Raw genomic sequence first — 12515 nt, forward strand, 5'->3', positions numbered from 1 at the left:
ACAGCACGCACAGCACCTCAAGTGTCCTACGCATGGCATTTCTGTGTTTAATCAGGACTTTGAGTTACAAGTGATTTGAAAATGGCACTATGTCACCTCAAGCACTCAAGAGATGTTGGGAAGAGGTTGCTTCAGGCGTGGCTGGGCTCAGGGGGCTCTGACAGTCTTTTATTTATTAGCTCTTTCCATATGGTGGTTTTGTGGGGAAGGAGGCTCCTGGAAGCCCCAGAGGCATTAATTGTGCAAACATTTTATACATATCATTTCATTCACTCTTCTTTTTGTTTCTTAAATAAACCAGGCATATTTTTACTTTAGGATATTTGTGCTGCTATTCTGTGCTGAGAGACCCCTCTCTGTCCCTTTAGTTACATATGTCACTCCCTGACCTCCTGCAAGGCTCTGTTCACATTGCCAACCTTGCCCACCTATTTGAATGGAATCCTTCCCCACTGCAGTTACTGCCTTAGAGCTCCCTCTACACATTATCTGTTTGTTACCTCTCTTTCCCTGTGGCCCACTAGAGTGTCTATTTTGTTCACTAATGTATCTCAAGAACCTCATACAGTCCTGTCACATAGTAGTAGCTCAATTTGTTGGATGACTAAATGAAAAAGAGAAACCAGGCATTGAAAATACAGCAGCAGACAAACCTAAAATCCTCTGAGCTTTTGTGCCTTACCTTCTGGTGGGGATGACAGACAGCAAATGAGATTTTAAAGGAGTACTAAATATCTGGAATTTCAGGTGGCAGTAAGTGCTGGGCAGGCAAGCATAGCAGATGCCCAGGTCGAGATGAGATTCAGTCCCTGCTATGTGCTGAGAACAAGGAGATGACTCTCCTGTTGTTTTAATTTTATTGTTTTTGGAAGCAGGAGAGGACAAGAATGCTACTAATGATGGCAGTAAAGCTTCTCCAAATTTGTTTACAAGTTGTGTTTGCTTTTATTTTCATTTCCTTCTCAATTTGGGTGTGGGAGTGGGCAGCTCCTGCCAATCTATCATTCCCTCGACATTTCCCACTCACATGATTTAAACGAAGAAATATGCAGATTGGCTGGGAGCTACTGGTGTTTGGAAACCCCTCTCCGAGCCAGCTGCTGCGTGGAGGAGCAGCAACTCAGACCAATAAGCAGGTATTAACTCATATTGGCATTAACGTCTTTTTTTTTATTGACACAAGTGTTTTATCAAAATTCGCCTGGGGAGGAACATTCATCTTCCTATTGACCTAAAATAGGAGATATTACAGGGTGGGCATTCCATCTATGTAGTAGGGACCTGTGCGTACAGATGGAGATGCACAATCAATACTTCATCATCAAATTATGATCTCGCTTTCAATGTTTTGCAGAAAGAACCTGGAGATGAGTAATGAAGTACAACAATAATTTTGATGTTGCAAAGTGTTTTTTTTTTTTTTTCATTTCAGTAAGACGGGGAGCCTACCCTTGGTCATTCTGTTAGGCCACAGAAGACCACCCCTCTAGCTGCAGAGGGGTATGGTGGAGCGCTGCCTAGGCTTCGCTTGACTATCACTTGTCCCTGTCACTGGTACCCCACCCAGGCCCTTTGATTCATCATTTCTGTGCCTGCTTCTGCCAGCTCCACTGGACCAGCAGGTGCAACTCTTGGGTAAGGGCCTGGGTGCCTGTGGCAGCTGGGTCAGGATGTCCCGCTCTCCCTTACCACTTTGCTCCCCTCGGGTTGTCCCCCACCCCCGGGGATCCTTCCCTTTACTGAACTCACAACCATGTCTCCAGCCCGATCACAGGAGGTCTGACTGACTCCACTCACTCCAGGGCAACGGGGACTCTGCTAGGAAGGAAGAGGGGAGGCTGGTGCTGGGTGGGGACTCTGCTCCTTTCCTGTCACTCTGCCTCTTGACCTCTCCATGCTGCTCAGCTCTGGATACAATCAGAGGTCCACGATGGATCACGCTGATGATGTATTAAGTGCCAGGCACTGTGGCAGAAGCGAGGGATGGGGCAGTGAGAGAAGTAGGAAAGGCTCATGTCCCTGTGTCAATTTTGGTGCTTTTGGTTATAAAAGCAGACAAATTAAATAATCACTGAAGTCTCATTGACACAAGTCAGAGAGCTCCAGGTCTGGTCTTTCCAGCTGCCCAGGGGCATCACTAGGTCCCAGTTCTGTCCCTGTCTCTGCTTAGGCAAATCAGGCGTTAGCTTCATCCTCAGGCTGGGAGTGACTGCCACAGCAACTCCATCACACCCAGACAGAAGGGTGTCCAGAGGGAGCAGAGAGACCATTGCTTCTGTGGCTTTCTCTTTAAAGCAAGGGCACCTTCCCTAGAAGTCACTGCCTCCCTAGTGGCATTACCTTTGCCTGATGGGTCTGAAATGGGCCCTGTGCTCCCTCCTAAGTCATCCTGGTGAGGGACAGATTTACCCGTGAGCCAACTCCTGAATCTAAGCATCAGGGTGGTTTCTCCTGAGGCTCTGGGAGAGCCCGAGGGGGTGACACACGAATGCACTGGACTCTGCTAGGAAGGAAGGGGGAGGCTGCTGCTGGTTGGGGGCTCTGCTCCTTGCTTCCCATCACTCTGCCTTCTTGACTTCCTCCGTGGTGCTCTCTTCCGGACACAGTCACACAACAGTTCATCTGTGTGATTGGACTTGGTCTAGCTTCCTTACGTGGTTGCTCCCTGAGGGTAGCCTGTCTGTTTTGTAAGCTGCTGTACCTTTGATTATGCAGTGACCTGTGGATGATTATGCTCGATAAACATCCGATACGCGAATGCATGGTACAGATGACGGCAGTGAACACGTGGGTGCTGACCTTGTGCAGTCGGCAGAGCAGACGTGAAGGGGGTAGGGTGGTGCTTGCCATCACCTCTGTGGGCAGAGTCTGAGGATGGCAGGGGCGAGGGCCCCTCCATGCCCAAGGAGCCCAAAGCAGTAAGAGCAGCAGCTCAGGTCAGGAAGACCAGGCTAGGCTCCACCTGGACCCTGACACCACGTGACTTCAGAGGTAGTCCTCTGCTCAGAGTCTTGCTGTTTTCTTGAGAGAGACTGAGGATCCAGTCACTGAATGATTTGCTGAGCACTTACTCTGTGCAGAGGCTGGGGATGCCTGTAGAAGTACGGGGTGTTATGAAAGCATTCGTGGGGATCCACTCAGCCTGGTCCTCCAGCTGAGTTTGAGGGGTGCGTCGGCCAGATCAGGCCCCTGGGTGGGAAGAGGGAGTGGAGCATGGCAGGGGGAGAAAGCAGCTCAGAGGTGCTGAGGTGGGTGTAGGCTTGTCTGAGGAAAGCCAGGGGGTAAGGCCTGAACTTGGGGTGGTGGAGGGAGAGAGGCGTGAGAGGAGGAGCGGGTCAGAGGGGCTGCTCGAGGAGTGGCGAAGGCCGTGGCACACCTGCGCTCCACAGCACAAGGCCCAGTGCCCAGTCCTTGAATCCAAGGCAGCAGACCCTGCCGAAGGGATGTGGCTGTTGAATGGAGAGGTGCTAAGCCGCGTGGGCCCAGGCAGCCGCCGCACTTCCCCAGGCAACAAGGCAAAGGAGAGAAATGGACTGCTCCAAGAGACCTGGGGAGGCAAATCTTGCAGCTGAGGAGAATCAGATTCTGTCCTTGCTGGGCTTCAGGAACACTTGTTCTCACCTGCCTGTTGAGTAGAATAATCCAGATTCCCATCAGGAGGATAAGTCCAAGGGTTTGCAGAGGAAGCTTTCTTCACTCTGGACCCAGGGAATCAAGCATAGTGCAGTTAAGAAATACCATGTCACCAATCGCAAGAGCTTAAATTAGATGCAACGTCCAAGCCTGCTCCCTAACACCCTCCACACCAAGTAGAGGCCATGGCGGAGCACTAGCATATCTGGACTATCACTATTTGAAGCTGGAAACAGGAGGAGGCATGATTTTTGGTGAATTGAAAGGCTAGGGGAAAACAAAGAAATTGTTTGTAGGCCTACATTCTAGAAAAACCAACATTCTGGTTGGAATGGGCTGTCATGTGGAAAGTCTGTGGAATTTGGAGTAGGAAGGGCTGCCTTTGAATCCCATTCATGTTCCTCATTAGCTATGTGACCTTGGTGGGTCACTGATTCTTAATTTCCTTTTCCATACATGGGAGATGGTAATCGTTGCTTCAAAAGGCTACTGTGGGTATTAAGTGAAATAAGATAGTGAAAGTACTTTATCAGTTGCAAAACATTATGAATTCTAGGGATTATCAAAAAATCCTTTTTAAGACAAAAAATTGGGTGATATTGAATCAATATTAGTTTGGGGGTATTAGGTAGGAGAATGTCTTTATCCTTAGGAGATGCATGCTGAAGTATTTAGGAGTGAAATGTCAAGATGCTTAAAATGTTAAAGTGGTCAGAAAACAAAATTGTGTGGTTCAATGAGTTATCCAACTATATATTTACCTACTTACATCTTTATCTGTATCTTGAGAAGATGCAGCAAAACTAGCTTTGATTTTTCAAGAGATTTTAAAGGTTTCATAATGAAAAGAAGGGGAAGGTCAATCCCACGGGGAATCTATGTGAAGTGATACCCAGAGGTAACAAAGGGCAACACCTCCGTGACCTTGGGGAGGAGGTGCCTTCTGTCCCAGCTCCACCCCTCTCCTCCTGGTGCCTGGAGGCAAGTCCAGGGGCGCTGGGGGGAGAAGGCGGAGGATGTCCTCGGGGGCACTGGAGAAGGACCAGCAGGAGCCAAACACATTCCTCTCTCCCAGCCAGGCTTAAGGCTAAAAAACAGGGAAGAGAAGGGACGATGGTCAAACCTTCTCTTGTGAGTGACATCTGTGACTGGATCCTGGAAATATTTTTCTTCTTGATTGGAAAATAATGCGTGAGGAGAAGCCAGCCTCTCTCTGATTTTAGACAGGAACATGTGAGAACAAGGATGCCAGAGGCTGCTGTTGCCACACTGGAGGGCAGGCCACGCACCAGGGAGTAGCCTCTGAAGGGGCCTGGCACATGCAGGTCAGTGACAGTCACAGCTGACCACCTGCTGCCATGCTTCTTGCAGGTGAGGAAGGTCTCCATTCAAAGGCCCCTTGAGGTGGCTATTTGTCTCTGGGGCCACCAGCATCCTAACTGAAGCACAGGTCAAGGTCAGAGTAGCCTCCTTGTCTCATTTCCCTTAGCCATGCCCCCTCCTTTCCTTCTGATGGTAACATGAAGCAACACAAGGCAGACAAGGAAATGGACCTGAAGAAGAGTGCAGTGTTGAGGCCTCTCCTGTCAGAGGAGGGACGTGGAGGGATGTGCTTCATGGTCACAGGTGCCAGCTGATGGTTGCAGGAGACAGTGCTTTGGACCCAACAGTCCTTGTTCTACCCAGTCCCCTCTAGCTGCCTTTGCTCAGCTTCACCCCACATCCCAGCTGCCGCCTGCCACACCACCTCTCCCTTTGAGGACTGCTCCTTGGGCCATCGTGTCACTCTTACTGAAAGCCCAGAGCTGCCAACCCATCCACCATCCCACTAACCCATGTGGAGCACAAACCCTCGCAGCGCCTTCGTCTCAGGCTGCGCAAACATTGTGGTGCAGTGAGGGCACCAGAGCCCTCCAGGCAGGCCGACCTGGGAATGCTCCTCCCCAGCACCCCCCGACTGGGCTTCCTCACCTTCAATATTGCAGCTCCCTACACCCTCGATTGCTGTGCCAGGCGCTCTGTAAGGACATGGAGGTGTGAAACCACACAGGGAGGCCTGGGTGCAGTGTCCACCGGGCTTTGCACTGAGAACCTGGCCACAGCAAGTTACCCTGCGCAGACCACCCACACTGCCACCAGAGCTCCCTTGCAGACCGAGCTGACAAGGCCCACCTATGCTTAGCTTCTGGCTCTCTCAGGGACTGACTTCACTTGCAAGTGGCTTTTTTCCCATAGCGTCATTCACGTAAGGACCAACATACAAGCAAGGCGTTTACATGTAGGTGATGTCTGAATCTTCTGGTCACTCTGTCCTGCTGGGTGCCTTCTCTAGAGGGCAAGAAACGGGAAGTCCACAGAAGGACAGAGACATTTGTGTGGACTAGACCTACCTACCTTTCCTCACTAAAGCCCCTCCCCTGCAGTCCTTGCCCTCCGCTGGCCTCAGCTTGCTGGAGCCTGCTGCCAACATCACTTCCCTCGTTGCGCATGCCACTCACTAATTTGGAGCCACATCAGTGCCTCCCAAACCTACTTTACGTTAGACTCACCTGGGAACTCTTCCAAAAGTACACAGGTGCCGGGTCCTTGCCTTTCCCCACTTCTGCCAGGAATCTCTGGTCCAGGGCTCAGGCGTGGGTTTCTTCAAGCACAACAGGTGACTCCAGCGTGGCCGGGCTGAGTCCTCGGGCTGCACAGCAGGCAGCACCTGTGCCAGGCAAGCCTCCTCTGGCCTGATAGTTGGCTGCCTCCATCCTGGAGGAGGGGCTGCTGGATCCTCAGGCCTCCCTCCTGCAGCTCGCTCAGTCATCCTGTTCTGGTAACAATACTTTCGTTAAAAATTCAAGTATGTGACTTCTCTGAAACGGTGAACATGTTCATGATCAACCGCTGGGAGCATCCAAGGATAAGGTCAGTAAGCCAGATACCTGGGGACAAGGCACTGCTCCTCCTGGGGTCAGGGCTTCCCACGAGCTCCCCCTGTGGGTTTACCCCCGGCACATCAGGTTCCTTGCTGAGGGGTGGGGGGTGTGGGGAGGGCTGGAGTGCCAGGGCCACACCCTCCGCTTTCTTAGAGCATGGTAACTTACTTCAGTGAAGTGCTTACTAGATTGCAAACACTGCTTTTTAAAACACCATAGTTAATCACTAGACAAAAGGCAGGAATAATTTTCCAACGCACACTCAGAGGTACGACTCTGAATAATAATGTAGCCTTTATAAAGTCATTCTCATTTTCCTGTTCTATTCAAGGGGTGCAGTGGGGAAGCAGAGCTTAATCTTCAACGGAACAACATAAACTTCAATAATTACTCAGAAAAATGTGCTTCTGCCTAGTCTACACACCTTGCTGGCCCACTGTCAAAGGCAGAGTGTAAGAAAGAATTTTGGGTCACCCTCGCGATGGCACTTCGAGAAATTCTGACTTTTAAAATGATTTTAGGGCGCTTGCTAATTCCTTTCCTTTGTGTGAATTCTCATTTTCTTTTCTCCAATGTCTGCTAATTAAGAAAAAAAACTAATAAAAACTCGTTATCTGAGCAAGTATACAACATCTAGTTTCTGGCTTATATAGAAAAATAAGATCATTCATTTGGCCCCATGTAGGGAAAATAATGATCTAATGAATGATCTCTGCCACTTTTTATCAGTTTGGGGGTGATAAGTAGGTGCAACCCTTGTCTACTGTTCAGTATCCAGTCATTTAGCATCCCAATCCTTAAAATCCTTTCTTTCTGAGTTATCACTAAGTACTGAAATATCACCATTTCCCAGTTCACACCTGCCAGCTGTGCTATGACCACTGTCCATTGCTTTGTGGGTTTGCCACCCTTTCACTAGACCAGTGGGTCAGAATCCTGGCTGTTCATGCACAGCACTTGGGCTTATGACAACATATACAGATGTGTAAGCATCAGGCTCCGAGATTCTGATTCCAATGGCCTGGGATAGGGTCTAGGCAAAGGTGGATCCTAGGTGATGTTAACATGCAGGTGGGTTCTAGAACCACTGCTTCCTAGGAGCAAAGCAATAGTGTCTCCTCTATCTAGCATCTGGCAATGGAGTCTGGCATAAGACGGACACAGGTCTGCTATGAATTATATACTGAATGTACCTGGAACGGTCTTGGAATCCTGGTACCATCACACCACAGCATCACCCTCTTCTGATGGATTTCTCCACTATGTATTAAGCAAGGAATCTCACACTGCTAATTCTAAAGAAGCAGGATTGCTGTAATACTAATTTATATGGTTTACCTAAGGTTCCCATTGCATTGCTTGTTAATACTCATAGACAATGCCAGAGCACTGAAGTCAGTGGAAGTTGATATATTAAAAAGAAATATTATTATGGTATTTAGAAATGCATGGCAATAGACTGCTGCCATGTGAAGCAGAACAGCACAGATAGCAACGTTACCTGATCACTGCAGAGATCACTGCTCAGAGTAAACAACCATTTCTTCCATGTGATTTTCAGGAAAAAATTAAAAATAGCTACCTGAATATAAAAGCAGAAATCCAACTGTCCATATTCAGTTGGCTCGCTGGTTGGTTGATCACTCATTCATTCATTCATCCATTCAACCACCTAGGGCTTACTGAGTCTTTCTTTTTTGCATTGGGCACTGTTCTAGGCACTTGGACACAGAAGTGAACTCAAGTGACACATGCCTGATCTCACGCAATAGCAGACAGCATACAACTCAGGAAATAAGTGCCATGAGCCAAATGAAGCAGGTGGATCTGAGACCCAGGGAGTGAATGCAGCCCTGGTGGTCAGCAAGAGCCTTTGAGGAGGTGACCCAGAAGCTGAGACCCAAATTTCTAAGGACGGGAGACCATGGACACACAAGTCCAGAGGCAGGGTTGAGCTGGAAGGTGAGCAACAGAGAGGCTGGTGACTCTGCATGGACAGCAGTGTGGATATGGAGCACCTGCCTGATCACGTGGGGACTGTGCAGTGTGAGGAGTCTGGGGGAGGCAGCTGAAATGGCAAATGGTCCCATCAGTTCCCACTTGGACAGAACTGCTCCTACAGAAGCGGGCTGTGAGTTTCCTTGTCCCGGGAAAGCCATTCCATTGGGCCAAGCATCACTCAACCCCTGAAGTAAAAAAGAATAATTAAGGTGCTCTTTGACTTATGTTAGGGCTATGTCTCAATAAAGCCACAGTTAAGTTGAAGCTATTATAAACAAAAAATACTTTAATACACTTAACCTTCTGAACATCATGGCTTAGCCTAGCTTACCTTAAATGTGCTCAGAACATTTTCATTAACCTTAAGTTGGGCAAAATCATCTAACACAACATCTAGTTTATAATAAGGTGTTGAATAGCTCATGTAATTTATTGAATATCTGTATCCAAAATGCTCTGGTAACAGACACACCAGAGCATCAGCAACTGCCCCTCTGGATGGTGGGGCTGCCAGGGAACCTGGCTCCCTGCTGCCACCCCAGCATCATGAGGTAGGAGTGACTGCAAACTGCCAGTTCAGGAGAAGATCAAAATTCAAAATTCAAGGCACAGTGTCTACTGACTGCGCTTCACTTTTGCACCGTTGTGAAGTTGAAAAGTCCTAAGTTGAACCACCTGAGCAGGAGCATCTGCATAGGAAGTCTCTCCTTCTTGAGTGCTGGAATGGGAGCCCGAGTGTTCGGCTAAGTCACGAGTACCCGCTGCCCCTAGATATCCATGTGGCTCATCTTTTTTTAATTTAAACCTCTTCCAAATGTCACTTCCCCAAAGAGGCCCTACTCCTATCACCGTCACTCTGAATGTCCTTCTCCCCTGCTGCTGGTGACCCTGGGTCTTACCACTACCTGATATCACATGTCTGTCTGCTCATCTCATCTCCCACTCCCCACTGGAATGCAAGCTCCCTAGGTCAAGGACTTCGTTAGCTCTGTTTCCTGCCGTACTCAGCACAACCCCTGGTACACAGTAGGTGAACTTTGATTAAATGCCACTGGGTTTTGTTGCATTTCTCTGGGCGCAAAGGACTTAAGAGAGCCCCAGTGTTCCTGGGCTGCTATTTCCCAAGCGCATTCCTGTCCTTTCTAATCTTTCTGCCTTAATCACTTTAAATGTACTGACAAGCACAATTGACCAATTAATAGTGCTTATGCTCTTGTTACATCATTTGTAATCCATGATGCTCTTTCTATTTGCAATGGTCTTTCAATTTTTCATGACTCAAAATGGAGGACATGCATAATGAATACAAATAGCAAATTGATTAAATGTAATGCATATTCTACTGCTTGCTGGGTTTATGCCTGTTATTAATGACAGAAATCCAGCAAATTCTCATGAAAACACCGATGACATACAACTTTAATGTGAAATGTTGGAGCACTAGGGGTCCTAAATTTTCCTAATTACTGAGCAACAGCAGACATTAATTTCCCAGACGGCAACCTTTGTATATAAGAACATCGGCACGGCTTCTTTGTCCAAGTTCTTTTTGCTGAGCACAAAAACCATCATGCAACCCACAGACTATTTGTGTGTGTTTAAAAGAAAAAAAAAAAAAAAAAAAGATACACTTGAGAGATTGCCTTATGAGCAAAGGATAAAGGATGCCACTTGTGTAAAATCAAATTTATTGTCTACTACAGGGATTGCATGGTTTTTGGAATGCTAATATACTGTGATACAGATTCCACATAGCTTCTGCAGGTGTACTGAGCATTAAAACATCACAAAGGTGATAAAGCAAAATAAGAAAGAAGATATGGATAAGAGTCTGAAATGGATAATGAGGTAAAGGAGGCACTTTTAAGAGATCAGCTTTGCTGGGAGTACAGTATAAGTCTTGGTCTCAGTCTACCAAGGACAGGTGGGCATGTGGACCCACCTTATTTTCCATTAACAGGAAATCTTCTGGGACGCAGGTGTTTTCTCTGACACACTGGTAGGTATGGTAGCTGGCTTACGTAGGTTGGTACTGGGAAACAGCAAAGCACTTGTCTGCTAGATCTGTAAAGCCAGGGGATGGATGACGTGGACATTTGTTGAGGCCCACCCAGCTCTGAAACCAATACCTTCACAGTGTGCTGACAGCAGCTGTGACCATCTCCCCCTCTAGTACAAGGCTGTCTTGTAGAAGGAAGGCTGAATGAGGGAATTGGTCCACTTCTCAACAGACTATACCCTGACAGGTCTGCATCCATGATGAAGTGGGCTCTGAACGGGTGGAATTCCAAAGCCAGGGGAAGCAGGAGTCTGCCAACATGTGCCCTGGGACCCACAGTGATTTTGGCAAAACCTAATCCAGTTAATTCCCCCTCTATATTTGAAAGTGTATAAACCATCTTAAGTTGGAAAACCCAGAGCCAAGGATTTGAGAGTGAGAGGTTGACTGGGAGGAGGAGGGTACTTGGGGAGGTAAGGGAGAAGTGGAACAGGGAAGGGAAGATGGCCAGACCATGGAGGGTTCATGATGAAGTGAGCCACACCAGGAGGCCTCAGTTACATCTCCCAGGGAAGCTGGGAAGTGGTGCAAAGCACACACCTCAGCATGACCTCGCTAAGGGGAGAGGGAGCTGGGCTACTTGTACTACTAGACGTAACAGTGATTTATTAACGTGCCCACAGAGAGACTATTTCCCAGGTACTTTCAACTTCCCAGGCCTATGGACAAAGTGGGTTTCAGGAGCCTAAGGGCAGCCTGTCTGACAAAGATGCAGCGAACATGAGTGAAGTGTTGACAGAATCTGCTGCATAAGTCACTCAAGGGCTCAGCATTCTCTCCTGCATATACGAAACCCACCCCAAACTTCTGAAGGCTTCACCATTCATCATCATCAAAATGTCTGATTAGTGCACCTCCTGCACTCAGCACACTGTTGAATGTGGCTTGGAAGGAAAGGAAACTAACAGACTTTCCTTGCTGAATTTTCCAGTTTACAGATAGGCAAGACAGATTTCTTGCAAAAATTTAGGAAATACACATGCCCTCCTCCCCCACTGTCATATGTCTATGTGAGAGAATAAAGAATTCACAACTAGTTCTAAAAAAAGAGCCAAACTAGGAAGAGATACATTCACAGACCATAGAGTAAGAGAAAGCAACAGAACTAACAGAGGGCAGAAGGAAGGATTTCATTTATTATAATTGGAAAAAAAGGGAGGGACAAAATATTCTTGGTACCTTTAAGCATTTTTCCCAGATGAAGTCTAAAGTATGTATATCTGTGCTGGAACATTCTAACTGTTATATGGAATCTGGTTGTCACACAGGTCCTCATTATGTACCTGAATTCATCCTTTAAAGCCAAAGAATTCCTCAGCATCTCCACTTCTTTTGATGTCTTAGTTGTTAAAATATTTTCTTAATGTCTAAAAATAAAAATCACACCAATTAGCATTAATTTAGTGCTTACTATGCTGAATTGTTTTGCATATGTTGGTTAACTCATTGACTACTCACAACAACCTGTGGTTAACTCTGAGATCCCTGTCTTATAGAGGAAGAAGCTGAGGCCCAGGGCTGAGCAGAAGAGCTGGGATCTGAACCCAAGTGAGCTGACTCCAGACTCCCATGTTTGCATTATCTTTGTCCCATGTGTTCTTGTTACTTCCTTATGTTTTTACAAACATAAATCCTATCTTAATCATTTCTATTGCAAGGATGTGAGGGTCTGATCTTTCTACTATGGTAAATGTAATACCCGCACGTGAACCTCATTGTAAAACAGGGCCCATTCAAGAAGCAGAGAGAGTTCAACTTCCCAAAGACAGCGTTTGGTTTCTCCACCAGCATGCCCAGGTCATCTACTAGCAAAGACTTGTGAGTTTTACCTCACACCCATCTTTAAGACATCTGCTCTTTAAATCTAGGGAAACTCACTGTGGAACACAGAAAATCAATTT

General features: G+C 47.3%; 1 long non-coding RNA gene across 3 annotated transcripts in view; it reads right to left on the reverse strand.

Moving 5' to 3' along the window:
* Positions 1 to 1346: 1346 nt before the first annotated feature.
* LOC306648607 overlaps positions 1347 to 12515 on the reverse strand; it is a 51710-nt gene continuing 40541 nt past the window's right edge. Inside the window, exons 1-3 of one of the 3 annotated variants that reach the window (XR_013760395.1) lie at positions 11794 to 11998; positions 6183 to 6448; positions 1347 to 3189 (exon numbers count right to left, since the gene is read on the reverse strand). This is a non-coding gene — a long non-coding RNA (uncharacterized lncRNA). Of the gene's footprint in view, positions 3190 to 6182; positions 6449 to 10497; positions 11702 to 11793; positions 11999 to 12515 lie in introns of those variants that run through there. The other 2 variants (XR_013760396.1, XR_013760394.1) reach the window with 2 other exon arrangements.

This window comes from Sciurus vulgaris (assembly GCF_902686455.1).
Source record: "Sciurus vulgaris genome assembly, chromosome: 17".
NCBI lineage: Eukaryota > Metazoa > Chordata > Mammalia > Rodentia > Sciuridae > Sciurus > Sciurus vulgaris.